The sequence below is a fragment of the Lepidochelys kempii genome, chromosome 2 (assembly GCF_965140285.1).
Source record: "Lepidochelys kempii isolate rLepKem1 chromosome 2, rLepKem1.hap1, whole genome shotgun sequence".
NCBI classification, from domain to species: Eukaryota; Metazoa; Chordata; order Testudines; family Cheloniidae; genus Lepidochelys; species Lepidochelys kempii.
The window spans coordinates 275,641-293,904 of NC_136381.1; the positions used below are offsets into that span (position 1 = coordinate 275,641).

Genomic DNA, 18,264 nt, shown 5'->3' on the forward strand with positions numbered 1-18,264 from the left:
AGAGGGCTCAGGGTGGGGCAGGCAGTTGGCACGTGGGAGGGCGTGCAGGCTCTGGAAGGGAGTTGGGCTGCAGGGGTTTCAGGGATGGGGGGAGTTCGGGGTGTGGTACAGGCTCCAGGCGGCGCTTGTCTGAGGTGGTTCCCGGAAGCAGCGACATGTCCCTGGCTCCTAGGTGCAGTACCGGCCAGTGATGCTCCGCATGCTTCCCTTGCCTGCAGGCACTGCCCCCGCAGCTCCCATTGGTCGTGGTCCCAGCCAATGGGAGCTGTGGAGCCAGCGCTCAGGGCAGTGGCAGTGCGCAGAGCCTCCCTGGCAGCCTCTGTGGCTAGGGCCCCCAGGGACATGCTGGCTGCTTCCGGGAGCCGGCTGGAGCCAGGGCAGGCAGGGAACTTGTCTTTGCCTTGCCGCGCCACTGACTGGACTTTTAATGCCCCGCTCAGCACTGCCAGGGCCCCTTTTCGACTGGGTGTTCCGTTGAAAAACCAGATGCTTGGCAACCCTAAAATCGGCTACAACATTACATCTATTATACCTACCTAGTTACCGTTAGCAACCAAGCTTGTCATGCCACCTAAGAATGAAATCAGGCTTGTTTGACACGACCTTTTTTCTTTAAAGCCATGTTGATGTGGGGTGGGGGTGGGGGTGGGTTTAGCCTTTGGAGCGGTGATGTGCGTGTGGGGAGCTGGCACCAGATGGGCGATGATGCTGTGGCGGCTAGCACCGCAGCGCTGATGCGGGAGATGGTTAGACCTGGATGGGCGACGGGGCTGGGGCACGCTGGGGATAACTGGGGTGGAGGAGCGGTACGGGGTGAGGGATGGGGGGTTGGCGGAGGGTGAGAGGGATGGCGCTGCTTGCACGGGCCATGGCCGGGATGGGGGAAGGCGATGCTTGCAGGAGCACTGCAGATCTGGGGGGGAATGGGGACTAGGTCTCTGCATGGGCATGGGGGGAGGGGTGGTGGTACCGGCGCGGGGATTGGGGGAGCCGGGGGAGCCGGGCCGCGTGGTACCGGCGCGGGGATTGGTGGAGCCGGGGAAGCCGGGCCGGGGGGGGGGGAGGGATGATAGTACCGGCGCGGGGATTGGTGGAGCCGGGGGAGCCGGGCCGCGTGGTACCGGAGCGGGGATTGGTGGAGCCGGGGGAGCCGGGCCGCGTGGTACCGGAGCGGGGATTGGTGGAGCCGGGGGAGCCGGGCCGCGTGGTACCGGCGCGGGGATTGGTGGAGCCAGGGAAGCCGGGCGGGTGGGGGAGGGATGATGGTACCGGCGCGGGGATTGGTGGAGCCGGGGGAGCCGGGCCGCGTGGTACCGGAGCGGGGATTGGTGGAGCCGGGGAAGCCGGGCCGGGGGGTGGGAGGGATGATGGTACCGGAGCGGGGATTGGTGGAGCCGGGCCGCGTGGTACCGACGCGGGGATTGGTGGAGCCGGGGAAGCCGGGCCAGGGGGTATCGTTAGGCCCTGACGCTGCAGGAAGTGGGCGGGGTTCTGATCTGGGGCGGTCACTTCACCAACTGGGGCGTGACGTGTAGGGGTCAGACCCGCCCTTTCAGTTCCGGTTGGGAACAGGTGCGCTTCCGGCGTCGCCGTTGCCGGGTGACGGTTGGGGCGGCTGCCGTTACGGGCGAAGGCCGCGGGAGCTGGAGCGGCGCCGGCGGGCGCGACTTTCCCACGGCGGCCCCGGGACAGCAGGTCGGGGCCCGCGGCGCTGCCCGCGTCGGTCAGACGGGGGGAGCGGGAGGCCGGTAGGGAGTCGGCGCGGCGGGGAGGACCGTCGGTGTTTGTCTCCTGAGGACGCGGGGAAAGTCCGCGGGCGCCGCTACTCTACCGGCGCGGGCGCCTGGAGGAGGAGGTCACTGGTGCCCGGAGTTGTGTAAGGTGGTGGGTAAAGCTGTATCTGATTTCTATGCAGTTTTTCTAAGGACATCCCTCTGGGATCTCGCCTGGGAGCTACGGGCACCACTGTAATAAAACCTGGGTAAAGTTAAGATCGTTTGGGTGCGTTAACTACATTTCCATATTGTCAAATATTTAAATTGAGCCTTAATTCTGAATTTTCTGGGTATTTTTTTTAGAAGTATAGCATTCTTGTAACTTTTTAAACCTCTACATCACTGATATGTACTCTTATTCTTCACTACACATCTGGAATTTGTTCAGATGAAAATTCCCTTAGGTTCTAAACCACTTGAAAATGTTTTTGACAAGCATTAGGGGAAGGGACCAAGATATCTCACAAAGATGCTGAGGTTTCTTAGCACCAGAATTAACTTCCCCTTCCCCGCCACATCCGTGCCACAAGTGGGCCTGATACTGCAGACACACTCAGGTAATCCCATTGAATTTACTGGGGCTACTCACATGCATTCGTGTTTGCAGGACCAAAGCAGTTGCTGTCTCCTGGCTCATGCAAAGCTGAGCTCATTAGTGCTTTAAAGTTAATAAGAAACCTGCTGGCCTCTATTCTGTTTCAGGGAAATGAGTGACAGGAAAGCAGCAGGAAAAGGTGCAGCTCAGAAAGGTTCCAAACCAGCTTCACTGGTGAAGAAATCAGGAACGGCATCTAGAAAACCAGGTAGAGTTATGGTGGGGGAATCCTGGTTCTGTCTGTTGCTGTTGGCTTTCAGCCTTCTGCATCATCATTAGTTTGGGAGTTACAGCGGTTTCTTTCTGTTTAGGTATGGTGCTACCCTATGCAGCGGATATTGTCAACAATGGAACAGTCATAATGACCTGTGGTGGATGTGCTTTGTTTTCCTACATGCTGGAAAACAGCAGAGATTTCTTGTATAGGAATTTTAAGTTGGTGGCCATGCTGGTGAAGAAGATATATGATCTGGAATCACCAGTATCAGTGCTGCGTACCAACTGAGATGGCAAAGACTTATTGGACAACAAGATTTGGGAATTGTTGCCACCAATTCTACTGGATTGGTGAAGAAGGAACGTAAGAGTGTAGAAACTAAAGAAGATGACTGGCAATTTGTGAACAACAGAGGAAAGAGAAACAGAAACATTCAATTCTTCTAGAAGTATTGAATTGCAATATTCAGTGAGGCAACTACAGAAAATGTGTCTGAACATACATTTGGAGGAATGGAACAAAGTTACAGGGGGTAGCTGCTTGCTTCTTACTGGCAAGGATGTCCAAGAGGCTTTTAACGGTTCTAAAATGACAAGCAACCATCAAGTGATTCCGTATAAAGAAGAATGGACAGAGAATTCAGCAGGATGATGTGTAGCTTCCCTGGAACAAAGACATGAAGTATAACTGTAAGATTGGATGGGGATCTGAAGTTGGTTGGCAAGTCTCCTGGTGATTATACACATTAGAATACATGATGGACAGCATCACATGGAAGTACAAAGATTATTGAAAACTTCAGGGTTGTTAGCCTTAGGTACTTTTATGGTCCCCATTACTGTAGTATCTGAGCACCTCACAGTCATTAATGTATTTATCCTTAAAACACTCATGGGAGGTAAAGAAATGCTTTTATCCCCATTTCACAAATGGGGAGCTGAGTGGTTAAGTGATGTGCCCGAGGTCACACAGGATATTGTTGGTGGAGCAAGGATTTGAACACACATCTCCTAAATCCTAAGCTAATGCTGTAACTGCTGAACCAAAGACGCATCTGTCTTGGAAGTGTTGTGAAGAAGAAAAATTCCAAGTCATCTCTCAGAGATCCTTCCATTCCTATAAATGAGGGTCGGCAGAAGGCAGAAATTGGTGGAGCTGCACCATTATCTATGTGGGTGATATGAAACTGAAGGTTTTGGTTTTGTGGAACATTGGGTCACATTCCAGTGGGAGAAGGGCCTGAACAAATAGGACCTCCAGCAACACAGAAGTAGGTGGGCTAATCTCGGTTGAAAACCAGTTGGAGCAGGTAGGAGTATCTTAAACTAGCAATTCCAGGAGAAGATGCTAAGAAGGCAGTTGTGCTACAAATGCTTAAAGATATCACTCAGGCTCAAGGTACTGTGAATATATTGAGATGAGGTGGGAAAGAATTTGAAGGGGGAAAACATTCAGTTCCTTTTATACAAATGCTAGGAGTCCTGGTAATAAGAAAGAAAAGTTGTAATTTAAAACTGTGTCATAGATTTTTAAGGCCAAAAAGGACCATTGTGATCATCTAGTCTGACCTCCTGTGTAACGCAGGCCATAGGACTTCATTGAAATGCTTCCTGTTTGAACAAGAGTATATCTTTATAGAAAAATAGTCAATGTTGATTTAAAAATTGTGATTAATGGAGAATCTACCACAACCCTTGGTAAGATGTTCCAATGGTTAATTACCTTCACTGTTTAAAAAAAAAAGTATGCCTTATTTCTAGTCTGAATTTGTCTACCTTCAGCTTCTAGTCATGGAATCTTGCTATACCTTTGTCTATTAGACTAATGAGCCCATTATCAAATTTTTGTTCCCCATGTAGGTACTTACAGATTGTGATCATGTCGCTCCTTAATCTTCTCTTTTGTTAAGCTAAATAAATTGAGCTCCTGGTACCTATCACTGTACAGTGTGTTTTTTAAACCTTTAATCAATCTCCTGGCTCTTCTTTGAACCCTCTTCAATTTATCAACTTCTTGCAACAATTATGGATACCAGAACTAGACACAATATTCCAGTTGTGATTGCACCAGTCCCAAATACAATGGTAATATAGACTCCCTACTCCTAGTCAAGATTTCCCTGGGAATCCAACGATTGTAGTAGTCCTTTTGGCCACAGCTTTACACTGGAAGTTCATCCTCACCCCCAAATCCTTTTTAGAGTCTCTGATGCCATTATCTTTGGCCATTATCTTTGAAAACTCATGGCAATCGGGGGAAGTCCCGGACGACTGGAAAAAGGCTAATGTAGTGCCCATCTTTAAAAAAGGGAAGGAGGAGGATCCTGGGAACTACAGGCCAGTCAGCCTCACCTCAGTCCCCGGAAAAATCATGGAGCAGGTCCTCAAGGAATCAATCCTGAAGCACTTACACGCGAGGAAAGTGATCAGGAACAGTCAGCATGGATTCACCAAGGGAAGGTCATGCCTCATGAATCTAATCGCCTTCTATGATGAGATTACTGGTTCTGTGAATGAAGGGAAAGTAGTGGATGTATTGTTTCTTGACTTTAGCAAAGCTTTTGACATGGTCTCCCACAGTATTCTTGTCAGTAAGTTAAGGAAGTATGGGCTGAATGAATGCACTATAAGGTGGGTAGAAAGTTGGCTAGATTGTCGGGCTCAATGGGTAGTGATCAATGGCTCCATGTCTAGTTGGCAGCCGGTATCAAGTGGAGTGCCCCAAGGGTCGGTCCTGGGGCCGGTTTTGTTCAATATCTTCATAAATGATCTGGAGGATGGTGTGGATTGCACTCTCCGCAAATTTGCGGATGATACTAAACTAGGAGGAGTGGTAGATATGGTGGCAGGTAGGGATAGGATACAGAGGGACCTAGACAAATTGGAGGATTGGGCCAAAAGAAATCTGATGAGGTTCAACAAGGATAAGTGCAGGGTCCTACGCTTAGGACGGCACCGCTACAGACTAGGGACAGAATGGCTAGGCAACAGTTCTGCGGAAAAGGACCTAGGGGTGACAGTGGACGAGAAGCTGGATATGAGTCGACAGTGTGCCCTTGTTGCCAAGAAGGCCAATGGTATTTTGGGATGTATAAGTAGGGGCATAGCCAGCGGATTGAGGGACATGGTCGTTCCCCTCTATTCGACATTGGTGAGGCCTCACCTGGAGTACTATGTCCAGTTTTGGGCCCCACACTACAAGAAAGATGTGGAAAAATTGGAGAGAGTCCAGCGAAGGGCAACAAAAATGATTAGGGGTCTGGAACACATGACTTATGAGGAGAGGCTGAGGGAACTGGGATTGTTTAGTCTGCAGAAGAGAAGAATGAGGGGGGATTTGATAGCTGCTTTCAACTACCTGAGAGGTGGTTCCAAAGAGGATGGTTCTAGACTATTCTCAGTGGTAGAAGATGACAGAACAAGGAGTAATGGTCTCAAGTTGCAGTGGGGGAGGTTTAGGTTGGATATTAGGAAAAACTTTTTCACTAGGAGGGTGGTGAAACACTGGAATGCGTTACCTAAGGAGGTGGTAGAATCTCCTTCCTTAGAAGTTTTTAAGGTCAGGCTTGACAAAGCCCTGGCTGGGATGATTTAATTGGGGATTGGTCCTGCTTTGAGCAGGGGGTTGGACTAGATGATCTCCTGAGGTCCCTTCCAACCCTGATATTCTATGATTCTATGCCCAGGATAGAGTCCCTCTGAAGCACCTGGAATTGGCCACTGTTGGAAGACAGGATACTGGGCTAGATCGATCTTTGGTCTGATCTAGTATGTCTGTTTTTATGACTGCTGTCCTCAACCTGGAGCTTTAGGCATTCGTCTAGGTATCCCTGGGTCAAACCATTGAAGGTAAGTACTGAGACCTTAAACTTCATTTATTGTTCAATGGGAAGTCAGCGTACTGAGCGGAAGATGGCCTGTGTTTCTGTATGAGGCAACTTCATTCTGTACTAGTCAAAGTTTCCTGAGGGCTTACATCTTCATTTTCAGGTGGATCACATTGCTGTAGGCCAACTGCAAAATGTCTGAAGTTTGTACAAGTGAGCCCAGATCATCATCTTCCAGGATGGGACATGTCATAAATATAAAGGGACGGGTAAACACCTTTAAAATCCCTCCTGGCCAGAGGAAAAACCCTTTCACCTGTAAAGGGTTTAGAAGCTAGGATAACCTCGCTGGCACCTGACCAAAATGACCAATGAGGAGACAAGATACTTTCAAAAGCTGCGGGGAGGGAGAAACAAAGCCTCTCTCTCTCGGTCTGTGTGATGCTTTTGCTGGGGACAGAACAGGAATGGAGTCTTAGAACTTAGTAAGTAATCTAGCTAGATATGCATTAGGTTCTGATTCCTTTAAATGGCTGAGAAAAGAAGCTGTGCTGAATGGAATGTAGATTCCTGTTTTTGTGTCTTTTTGTAACTCAAGGTTTTCCCTAGAGGGATTCTCTATGTTTTGAATCTGTAAGGTATTTACCATCCTGATTTTACAGAGAAGATGTCTTTTTACTTTTTCTCCTATTAAAATTCTTTTTAAGAATCTGAATGTTTTTTTTTTCATTGTTCTTAAGATCCAAGGGTTTGGGTCTGTGTTCACTTATGCAAATTGGTGAGGAGTTTTATCAAACCTTCCCCAGGAAAGGGGGTGTAAGATTTGGGAGGATTTTGAGGGGAAAGACGTTTCCACACAGGCTCTTTCCCAACCATATCCCTGTTAGACGTTTGGTGGTGGCAGTGAAAGTCAAAGGGCAAAAGGTAAAATAGTTTGTACCTTGGGGAATTTTTAACCTAAGCTGGTAAAAGTAAGCTTAGGAGGTTTTCATGCAGGTCCCCACATCTGTACCCTAGAGTTCTGAGTGGGGAAGGAACCTTGACAGGGTGGCAGAGCGGTGGGATTTACTTGAAATCAATTTGAGATTTTTGAATCAGAAGCACAGATTTTAAAAGGGAATTTTTTTTTCCTTTGGGCTGCTGGAAAGCAGGTTTCCAACTGAAAGCAGTTAGAGGTTTTTTTTTCTCTGCTTTGGGGCCAGAGTAGAGACAAAAGGGAATTGTCTTTTGTGAGCTGGAGTTTTCTCTACCTAAAGGCAGGGTAGTTAACCTCTTGCAGGGAAATTCACAAGTCTTCACAGACCTGAAGAAGTTTTTTTTTATTTTCCCCCCTAAGAGCAACTAGAGGGGTTTTCTGCCTATTTGCCTGGAAACAAAGGTGTTAGGTTGTTTGTTTTTTTAAGGATTTCTCTGTAGGCTGACAATCACTATCAGAGAACATAGGTATCCGGACAGCTCAGCAAAATTTTACAAGCCAAGTTTTTTGTTTTGTTTTCTTTCTAACTCTTGGGTGTAAAGTTAGTTAAAAACAGAGAGATTAGGATGACTGACTCCACGGTTCAACAAAAGCTGGAATTAGCCAGATCTGAGGCTGAGGAAAAACAAAAGGAACATGAAAGACAGATAGAACTCATACGGATGGAGATGGACTCACACACGGCCAGGGAAAAAGAAATGGGGACTGCCCACAGGAGGGAAATGGAGGCAAGGGACAAAGAAGTGGAGGAGAAGGAAAAAAAGAGGAAGTATGCACTGGAGATGGAGAAGGCAAAGGCTCAGCAGAATATACCAACAAACTCTAGCAATCCTTCTCCAGGTACCACTTCCCATTCCAGAAAGTTCCCCACCTACAATACAGGCGATGATACTGAGGCCTTCTTAGAAAACTTTGAAAGGGCCTGCCTTGGGTACAGCATCTCTACAGACCGATACATGGTAGAGCTGAGGCCGCAGCTCAGTGGACCCTTAGCTGAGGTGGCGACTGAAATGCCTAAGGAACAAATGAACCAGTATGAACTGTTTAAAACCAAGGCGAGAGTCAGAATGGGGCTAACACCCGAGCATTCCCGTTGGCAATTCAGAGCCCTAAGGTGGAAACCAGACGTGTCATTTACCCGACATGCCTACCACATTGTGAAACATTGGGATGCCTGGATATCAGGAGCAAGTGTTAAATCTCCAGAAGATTTGCCCTTCCTAATGCAAATGGAACAGTTCTCAGAGGGTGTTCCTGAGGAAATAGAAAGATACATCCTAGATGGGAAGCCCAAAACTGTAATTGAGGCAGGGGAGATTAGAGCCAAATGGGTGGAGGTGGCAGAAAAGAAAAAAACTGGTCGCAGTTGGAGCGGATACCAGAAGGGACAACCTCAGACCACACCCTACTACCGGGGGGCAGCCCAAGGCCCCAACTACCCCCCAAGGAACCCTCCAGACACCTTATCGTCCCGGCACACCATTCTCCAGCAACCCACCTTGCCCCAGTGACCTGTCAGCTGGACGATGTTTTAAATGTAACAAGCCGGGGCATATGAAGGCCAACTGCCCCAAAAAACCCAACAGATTTGTCAAGGTTCCTCCCCCACTCTGAACTCTAGGGTACAGATGTGGGGACCTGCATGAAAAACCTCCTAAGCTTATCTTTACCAGCTTAGGTCAAAACTTCCCCAAGGCACAAAATATTACACCTTGGACAGGCCGCTACTACCACCAAACTAATACTGGTTACTGGGGAAGAGCTGTTTGGACGCGTCCTTCCCCCCAAAATACTTCCCAAAACCTTGCACCCCACTTCCTGGACAAGGTTTGGTAAAAAGCCTCACCAATTTGCCTAGGTGACTACAGACCCAGACCCTTGGATCTTAAGAACAATGAACAATCCTCCCAACACTTGCACCCCCCCTTTCCTGGGAAATGTTGGATAAAAAGCCTCACCAATTTGCATAGGTGACCACAGACCCAAACCCTTGGATCTGAGAACAATGAAAAAGCATTCAGTGTTTTACAAGAAGACTTTTAATAAAACATAGAAGTAAATAGAAATAAAGAAATCCCCCCTGTAAAATCAGGATGGTAGATATCTTACAGGGTAATTAGATTCAAAAACATAGAGAATCCCTCTAGGCAAAACCTTAAGTTACAAAAAAGATACACAGACAGAAATAGTTATTCTATTCAGCACAATTCTTTTCTCAGCCATTTAAAGAAATCATAATCTAACACATACCTAGCTAGATTACTTACTAAAAGTTCTAAGACTCCATTCCTGTTCTGTCCCCGGCCAAGACGACTACAGACAGACACAGACACTTTGTTTCTCTCCCTCCTCCCAGCTTTTGAAAGTATCTTGTCTCCTCATTGGTCATTTTGGTCAGGTGCCAGCGAGGTTACCTTTAGCTTCTTAACCCTTTACAGGTGAGAGGAGCTTTCCCCTGGCCAGGAGGGATTTCAAAGGGGTTTACCCTTCCCTTTATATTTATGACAAGATTACAGTTCATTGCACTGGAATCACGCCAGAGGTCCTCAGGCCCAGATACCTCCCAGATACCCTTGGAGCGGAGGGAAACTGTGAGTGTGGGCGGGAAGAAGGTCACCGCGTGGAGGGACACCGGAGCACAAGTGTCGGCTATCCATGTTTCCTTAGTGGACCCCAATTTAATTAACCCAGAGACCCAAGTGACGATTCAACCCTTCAAGTCCAACTCTTTCAATTTGCCTGCAGCCAAGTTGCCTGTCCAGTACAAGGGCTGGTCAGGAACGTGGACTTTTGCAGTCTGTGATGATTATCCCATCCCCATGCTGTTGGGGGAAGACTTGCCCAATCGTGTGAAGCCAGCCAAGAGGGTGGGAATGGTCACCCGCAGCCAGGCTAAACCAGCCGTCACGCCTAGCTCTGTTCCGGAAACTTCTGCCAGGACCCGGTCAGAGGTGATGGACCCAGACCCCAGGCCAATGTCTGCAACAGCAGTAGTGGATCCAGTCCCAGAGACCCAGACAGAGCCAGAACCAGAACCGGCGGAACAACTGGCACCAGACCCACTGCCAGCACTGAACCCAGTACTTGCAACCCCACCACCAGAGGGCCCCACCAAACCTGAACCGGCAGCAGCCGATAACCATACACAAGAGGCTCAGCCAGAGCCTGAACCCCAACACAGTTCCACAACAGAGAGTGGTTCACAGTCAGCGGAAACAGCCCCATTCCCTACATCGCTTCCAGAGGGACTAAGCATAGGTCCACAATCCAATGAGGAACTGATGTCTCGAGCATCAAGGGAACAGTTCGAGACTGAACAGGAAGCAGATGAAAGCCTCCAGAGAGCTTGGACGGCAGCATGGAGCAACCCACCACCTCTCAGCTCTTCTAATCGATCCAGGTTTGTTGTAGAAAGAGGACTTTTTTATACAAGGAAACTCTTCCTGGTGGACACCAGGAGGACTGGCATCCTCAGAGACAGTTGGTAGTTCCAACTAAGTACCAGGCCAAGCTCTTGAGCTTAGCCCACGATCATCCTAGAGGCCATGCTGGGGTGAACAGACCAAAGACCGTTTGGGGGGTCATTCCACTGGGAGAGAGTTGGCAAGGATGTTTCTTTACCTATGTCCGGTCTTGTGAGGTATGCCAAAGAGTGGGAAAGCCCCTCTCCAGCCACTCCCCGGCACTGAAGTTCCATTTCAGCGAGTAGCTGTGGATATTCTGGATCCTTTTCTGAAAAAGACACCCAGAGGAAAGCAGTACATACTGACTTTCATGGATTTTGCCACCCGATGACCAGAAGCAGTAGCTCTAAGCAACACCAGGGCTAAAAGTGTGTGCCAGGCACTAGCAGACATTTTTGCCAGGGTAGGTTGGCCCTCCAACATCCTCACAGATGCGGGGACTAATTTCCTGGCAGGAACTGTGGAAAGCCTTTGGGAAGCTCATAGGATAAATCACTTGGTTGCCACTCCTTACCACCATCAAACAAATGGCATGGTGGATAAGTTTAATGGAACTTTGGGGGCCATGATACGTAAATTCGTAAATGAGCACTCCAATGATTGGGACCCAGTGTTGCAGCAGTTGCTTTTTGCCTACAGAATCGTACCACATCCCAGTTTAGGGTTTTCCCCATTTGAACTTGTATATGGCCGTGAGGTTAAGGGGCCATTACAGTTGGTGAAGCAGCAATGGGAGGGATTTACACCTTCTCCAGGAACTAACATTCTGGATTTTGTAACCAACCTACAAAACACCCTCCAAACCTCTCTAGCCCTTGCTAAAGAAAATCTACAGGATGCTCAAAAAGAGCAAAAAGCCTGGTATGATAAACATGCCAGAGAGTGTTCCTTCAAAGTAGATGACCAGCTCATGGACTTAAAGGCGCTCCAGGCCCATAAAATGGAAGCGTCGTGGGAAGGGCCATTCACGGTCCAGGAGCGCCTGGGAACTGTTAATTATCTCATAGCATTCCCCACCTCCAACCGAAAGCATAAGGTATACCATATTAATTCTCTAAAGCCCTTTTATTCCAGAGAATTAAAGGTTTGTCAGTTTACAGCCCAGGGAGGAGATGACGCTGAGTGGCCTGAAGGTGTCTACTATGAAGGGAAAAGTGCTGGTGGTGTGGAAGAGGTGAACCTCTCCATGACCCTTGGGCGTATGCAGCAACAGCAGATCCAGGAGCTGTGCACTAGCTACGTGCCAACGTTCTCAGCCACCCCAGGACTGACTGAACGGGCATACCACTCCATTGACACAGGTAATGCTCACCCAATTAAAGTCCAACCTTACCGGGTGTTTCCTCAAGCTAAAACTGCTATAGAACAGGAGATCCAGGATACGTTACAGATGGGTGTAATCCCCTCCTCTGGCAGTGCCTGGGCATCTCCAGTGGTTCTAGTTCCCAAACCAGATGGGGAGATACGTTTTTGCGTGGACTACCATAAGCTAAATGCTGTAACTCGCCCAGACAACTATCCAGTGCCACGCACAGATGAACTATTAGAGAAACTGGGATGGACTTAACCAAGGGGTACTGGCAGGTACTGCTAGATGAATCTGCCAAGGAAAGGTCAGCTTTCACCACCCATGTTGGGGTGTATGAATTTAATGTACTCCCTTTCGGGCTGTGGAATGCACCCGCCACCTTCCAAAGACTTGTAGATGGTCTCCTAGTGGGATTAGGAAAATATGCAGTCGCCTACCTTGACAATGTGGCCATATTTTCGGATGCCTGGGCAGAACACCTGGAACATCTACAAAAAGTCTTCAAGCGCATAAGCGAGGCAGGACTAACTGTTAAGGCTAAGAAGTGTCAAATAGGCCTAAACAGAGTGACTGACCTTGGACACCAGGTGGGTCAAGGAACTATCAACCCCCTACAGGCCAAAGGTGGATGCTATCCAAAAGTGGCCTGTCCCAAAGTCAAAGAAACAGGTTCAATCCTTCTTAGGCTTGGCCGTTTATTACAGACGATTTGTACCACAATACAGCCAAATTGCCGACCCACTGACAGACCTAACCAAAAAGAAACAGCCCAATGCCATTCAGTGGACCAAAGCGTGTCAGAAGGCCTTTAACCATCTTAAAGTGACACTCATGTCTGACCCTGTACTAAGGGCCCCAGACTTTGACAAACCGTTCCTAGTAACCACAGATGCATCCGAGCGTGGTGTGGGAGCAGTTTTAATGCAGGAAGGACCGGATCAAGAATTCCACCCTGTAGTGTTTCTCAGCAAGAAGCTGTCTGAGAGGGAAAGCAACTGATCAGTCAGTGAAAAAAATGTTACGTCATTGTCTACGCTCTGGAAAAGCTACGCCCATATGTTTGGGGACAGCGTTTCCACCTGCAAACCGACCATGCTGCGCTACGGTGGCTTCATACCGCCACGGGAAATAACAAAAAACTTATTCAGTGGAGTTTAGCACTCCAAGATTTTGATTTCGACATCCAACACATCTCAGGAGCTTCTAACAAAGTGGCTGATGCACTCTCCCGTGAAAGTTTCCCAGAATCAACTGGTTAAAATCGTCCTTGAGATGTGGAAAATATTGTTAGTCTTTATATACTTGGTAGTATATTTAGAGGTGCATGTGTCTTATTAACTCTGTTTTTTCCTAGAGCTCCAGGAAGAAATCACAGTCAGCGTTTCATCCTATCTGTGATTTGGGGGGGTGCGTCATAAATATAAAGGGAAGGGTAAACACCTTTAAAATTCCTCCTGGCCAGAGGAAAAACCCTTTCACCTGTAAAGGGTTAAGAAGCTAGGATAACCTTGCTGGCACCTGATCACAATGACCAATGAGGAGACAAGATATGGGGAGGCAGAAACAAAGCCCCTCTCTCTGTCTGTGTGATGCTTTTGCTGGGGACAGAACAGGAATGGAGTCTTAGAACTTAGTAAATAATCTAGCGAAATATGCGTTAGATTCTGATTTCTTTAAATGGCTGAGAAAAGAAGCTGTGCTGAATGGAATGTAGATTCCTGTTTTTGTGTCTTTTTGTAACTTAAGGTTTTGCCTAGAGGGATTCTCTATGTTTTGAATCTAATTACCCTGTAAGGTAATTACCATCCTGATTTTATAGAGGTGATTCTTTTTACTTTTTCTTCTATTAAAATTCTTCTTTTAAGAATCTGATTGCTTTTTCATTGTTCTTAAGATCCAAGGGTTTGGGTCTGTGTTCACCTATGCAAATTGGTGAGGATTTTTATCAAGCCTTCCCCAGGAAAGGGGGTGTAAAGGTTGGGAGGATTTTGGGGGGAAAGACGTTTCCAAATGGACTCTTTCCCAGTAATATACCGGTTAGACATTTGATGGTGGCAGCGATAAAGTCCAGGGGCAAAAACCTTGGGGAAGTTTTAACCTAAGCTGCTAAAAGTAAGCTTAGGAGGTTTTCATGCAGGTCCCCACATCTGTACCCCAGAGTTCAGAGTGGGGAAGGAACCTTGACAGGACACTATTCTCTGGTCAGATGTAGATGATAGAACATGTTACCTTCTAAATGTTAGAGAGAGCAGGAGGACCCAGAGGCGGATTGAGTAAACGGGCTTCTTTATTGCTGTACTTGTTCCCCTCAACCAAATTGTTGAGTAAGCACTGAATTAGTTACAGCACACTCTTTTTATCTAAGTTAATATGTAAATATCTACATTTACTACAATTCCTCCACAACCCTTACTGAGTAATATAAATGCCCATACAATGAATATTAATAGCTATATACTAAATATAATTATTCCCACACCTGATTATTGTTTACAGCATTAGCATATTCTACAGATAACTTTTACTTTGAAGATACATTTCTTCACAATAATTGCAGCTACATATTTCCTTAATCGGCAGTTTGCAGAGGAGAGAGGAAGGGGCCATGACCCCAAGCTTGTTTGTGTATCTGGAAAAGGAAGGGAGGGGGACATAACACTGCTTTACCCAAAAGATATTCTTTTAGATCCCTACATTCCTTATGCAGCTGCGAGCTTATCAATTTTTAACAAGCAGAAGGGAACTTTATGGCAGGATGACATTTTATCTATCAAGCGAAGAAATTTTGCATGCCTCTGCCTACTCCCTAATACCATGCCAGCACACCAGCTGTTTCCCAGGTCTCTACTTAACCCTTACATATCCCAACACTCCCCCACTCTCTTCAAAGAAGGGCCCAGGTGCCCCTCCTTCCGGCACACTGGACGGCGGGACACTCGGGCTGGAGGCCCTGGCTCTGGTTAGCCCGATACCTTGATCCACTGATCATGCTATGGGGAGAGAGAGAAGGCAGGTCATAAAAAGGGTAAGCCGCTGAGTTTACAAGCTTTCGGGGAGAGCCTAGGGCAGCATATAATTTTAAGCACCTCATGAATACAGTTAACATGAATAACACCCCTACAATATGAGCAATATGACCAAGAAGTGAATGAGTGTCCATTAGACCTGTCTGAAGGGCACAGGCTACATCAGTTCAAGTACAATCAGCAGGCAGTTCAGTAGCTAGCTGGTAGGCATTCATTCCTTGAAGGGCCTGGGCTTCCAAGACCTGAGTCCATCAGCCGGGCTACCACCAGAAACACTGCTTCTCCTTTAATAGGGTTAAAAAATATACACTATTTTGGGGTGTATATTTTAAATGTGTCCAGTTGTTGACAGTTGTAGTGAGCTGCCCCTACAGTGTTCATGTGCTCTTGTCCATATCATGAGTCCAATGAATATTTATAGAAAAACAGGGTATTATCCAAACTAGCTTGACCACTTGGTATAGAATTGGGTAATGCACTGGTTCAATTGTCCACAGCAATGAGTTTCATAGACCCATTTACGCACGAAAGTCCCAATGGCAGCATGTAGATGTGTATAATTGTGTCAGATGCTTGTGCACTTGTACTCTCAAGTGTTATATTACAGAATTATGAACACTTCCAGCAGAACACTCCATACCCCATATACATTACATTTAATTGTCCACCCCTGGGACAGGCCATTGGGTCTGCTCCTTTATGGCCATTGGGGAGGGGCACATTTAAATATATATTTTTGGACAAAATTATTTAACTAATTATTTAAATTTTACACCATTTTATTCTCCCTATCTATCCCACAGTGGTCCTCCCTTTCTTATTATTTCCATAGGGCTCATGTGGACAACCTTAGTTGCCATCTCATTCCAAGGTACTACTGCAACTATTACCCAGGTGCTAGCCCCCAGTTGAGCATTCCTATACACACCTTTTGCATTCCTATACACACCTTTCCCCCCAGATTCTATACACCCAACTCTGTGGTTCCTGCTGCCCATAGATTCCTTTGCAGCGGCAATTCCATGTGTATTCCCTCACCCACTAATTAAATTGTTGCTTTAACCCTTCTATGTATGTGCTGCAGTTGGGGTGTACCCAATTCACCCACCATTCTTTGGGGTGTACCGCCCATCCATGTAATGTACTGAAAGGACACATTGACGAGCTCTGGTTGCACCCGCTCCCACAGTGGTTTCCACACGCCCTCCCATAAGGAAGTATTTCTAGCTCCAGGCTGCGGCCAGCTTAAATCAGAATCCTTGCAGCTTGGCATCCATATTACCTGTAGGGTTATATTCTGCAAAGCAGTTAAATTGTCATATTTCCAGCATTCCAGGGGAGACTTTATGCCCAGTCTGGTATGTACAATAGTGCAAGTTTAAGAATTGTCCTCGATGGAGGTACCATTATGGTTACACATGGTAACACCACACCTCAATTGTGAAACCTCATAACCTCAACACCCCAGGAAACCAGAGGTTTATATGTTTTGGGGGCCCTCCGTGACAAATCACAGGTCCAGATGACTGTTTCCCACTGTCATTCATTATGGCATATTTTAAGGAAGACCATGCAATATATACACTGCTGTATATCAGAGCTTAGTGTCAGAAAGAAATTCAGGAGCACTCCTAAACTGTGGTCTGAATTGACCAGCTGTGGTTATGTATCTTCAGCCAGTGGATACTGCACATTGATTGCACACTCTTCAAAGTGCTTTTCTCTGCCAGTCAGCATAATTTCTGTCTTGCCTGGGTTCAGCTTCTTCCAGCTGCTCTTGTCCAAGCAGTGGGCCAGCTTAGTGCCAGTGATATTGTTGTATGTGGTGAAGCTTGGTAGACGTGTCTGTTATCTACATATTGTGGGCACTTGAGTTAATGTCATCTCGCCAGTTTTCCCAGTAGCAGTATGCAGATGTTGAATAGGACCTAAGAGAGAATTGATAATTTTGGGACTTCACAAGTGAGGGATCTGAGACAATGTTCCCTCTAATTTTTTCCATCCATGTGTGGAATGAATTTTGTTATGTGCAGCACCAATAGAGAGGATGTGCGCCACCAGTACACAAAAAAAACCCCTAGATATATATTTTTTAAAAGTTCAGAGTTATGGAAGAAAAAGAGAGAATATTAAAACAAGGTGCACTGCTTAAGATGTTTATTTAATATGAAATCAAAAAGAAAATTAACACTGCCCTTGGAGTACATGTATTTTATAATCCTTTCTAACAACTCAAGCTAGTAAACACACCGAAATGTGGCATACTGAAAACAGCTATATAAATAAAACAAAGTCATGGCCATTAAATGAAAGCATAAAAAATATGCACCAGAGGGCCAATTCAGTAACCTAATCCTACCATAGACTACTAAATCTTCAGAGAAAGCTGCTCTCGAAAAATGAAGCAGCTGTCAAAACACTAGCATGCTATGGACTTTTGCAGTTCACAAAACTATCCCTCTTGCATGCATATTATCTGCACACATAGCTCAGCTTTAAGATGCTAAACAAACCTGTGAGTCAACTAGAAACAAACAGTCATGCTCTCATCACAAATATTAATACAATATTTTCTGATATTGGAAAGGAGAGTAAAAGGCATTCACTCAGGCTCATACAATTTCTATGGGATGTCAACTCTTAAGTTGATTAATACTTCACACACATAGAACAGTAAAAATAACTAATAAAGCAACTCAGACAGCAAACAAAACCACAAACAAGTGAACAAACAGACAGAACGAGGAGTAATGGTCTCAAGTTGCGGTGGGGGAGGTTTAGGTTGGATATTAGGAAAAACTTTCACTAGGAGGGTGGTGAAGCACTGGAATGCATTACCTAGGGAGGTGGTGGAATCTCCTTCCTTTGAGGTTTTTTAAGGTCAGGCTTGATAAAGCCCTGGCTGGAATGATTTAGTTGGGGATTGGTCCTGCTTTGAGCAGGGGGTTGGACTAGATGACCTCCTGAGGTCCCTTCCAACCCTGATATTCTATGAAGTGACAACACTGAAAATACAAAGGGAAGTAAAACATCAAGTGGTTGGTTATGGGTATATTAAATGAGTGTTTAGACCCAT

At 46.6% G+C, this 18,264-nt stretch overlaps 1 protein-coding gene across 3 annotated transcripts in view; it reads left to right on the forward strand.

Annotated features, from left to right (window-relative positions):
- The first annotated feature begins 1,456 nt into the window (after window positions 1-1,456).
- Window positions 1,457-18,264, forward strand: part of IQANK1 (IQ motif and ankyrin repeat containing 1) — a 116,005-nt gene continuing 99,197 nt past the window's right edge. Inside the window, exons 1-2 of one of the 3 annotated variants that reach the window (XM_078851354.1) lie at window positions 1,457-1,884; window positions 2,478-2,578. The gene's annotated coding sequence lies outside the window, so the exon portion shown is untranslated. The remainder of the gene's footprint in view (window positions 1,885-2,477; window positions 2,579-18,264) is intronic. The other 2 variants (XM_078851356.1, XM_078851355.1) reach the window with 2 other exon arrangements.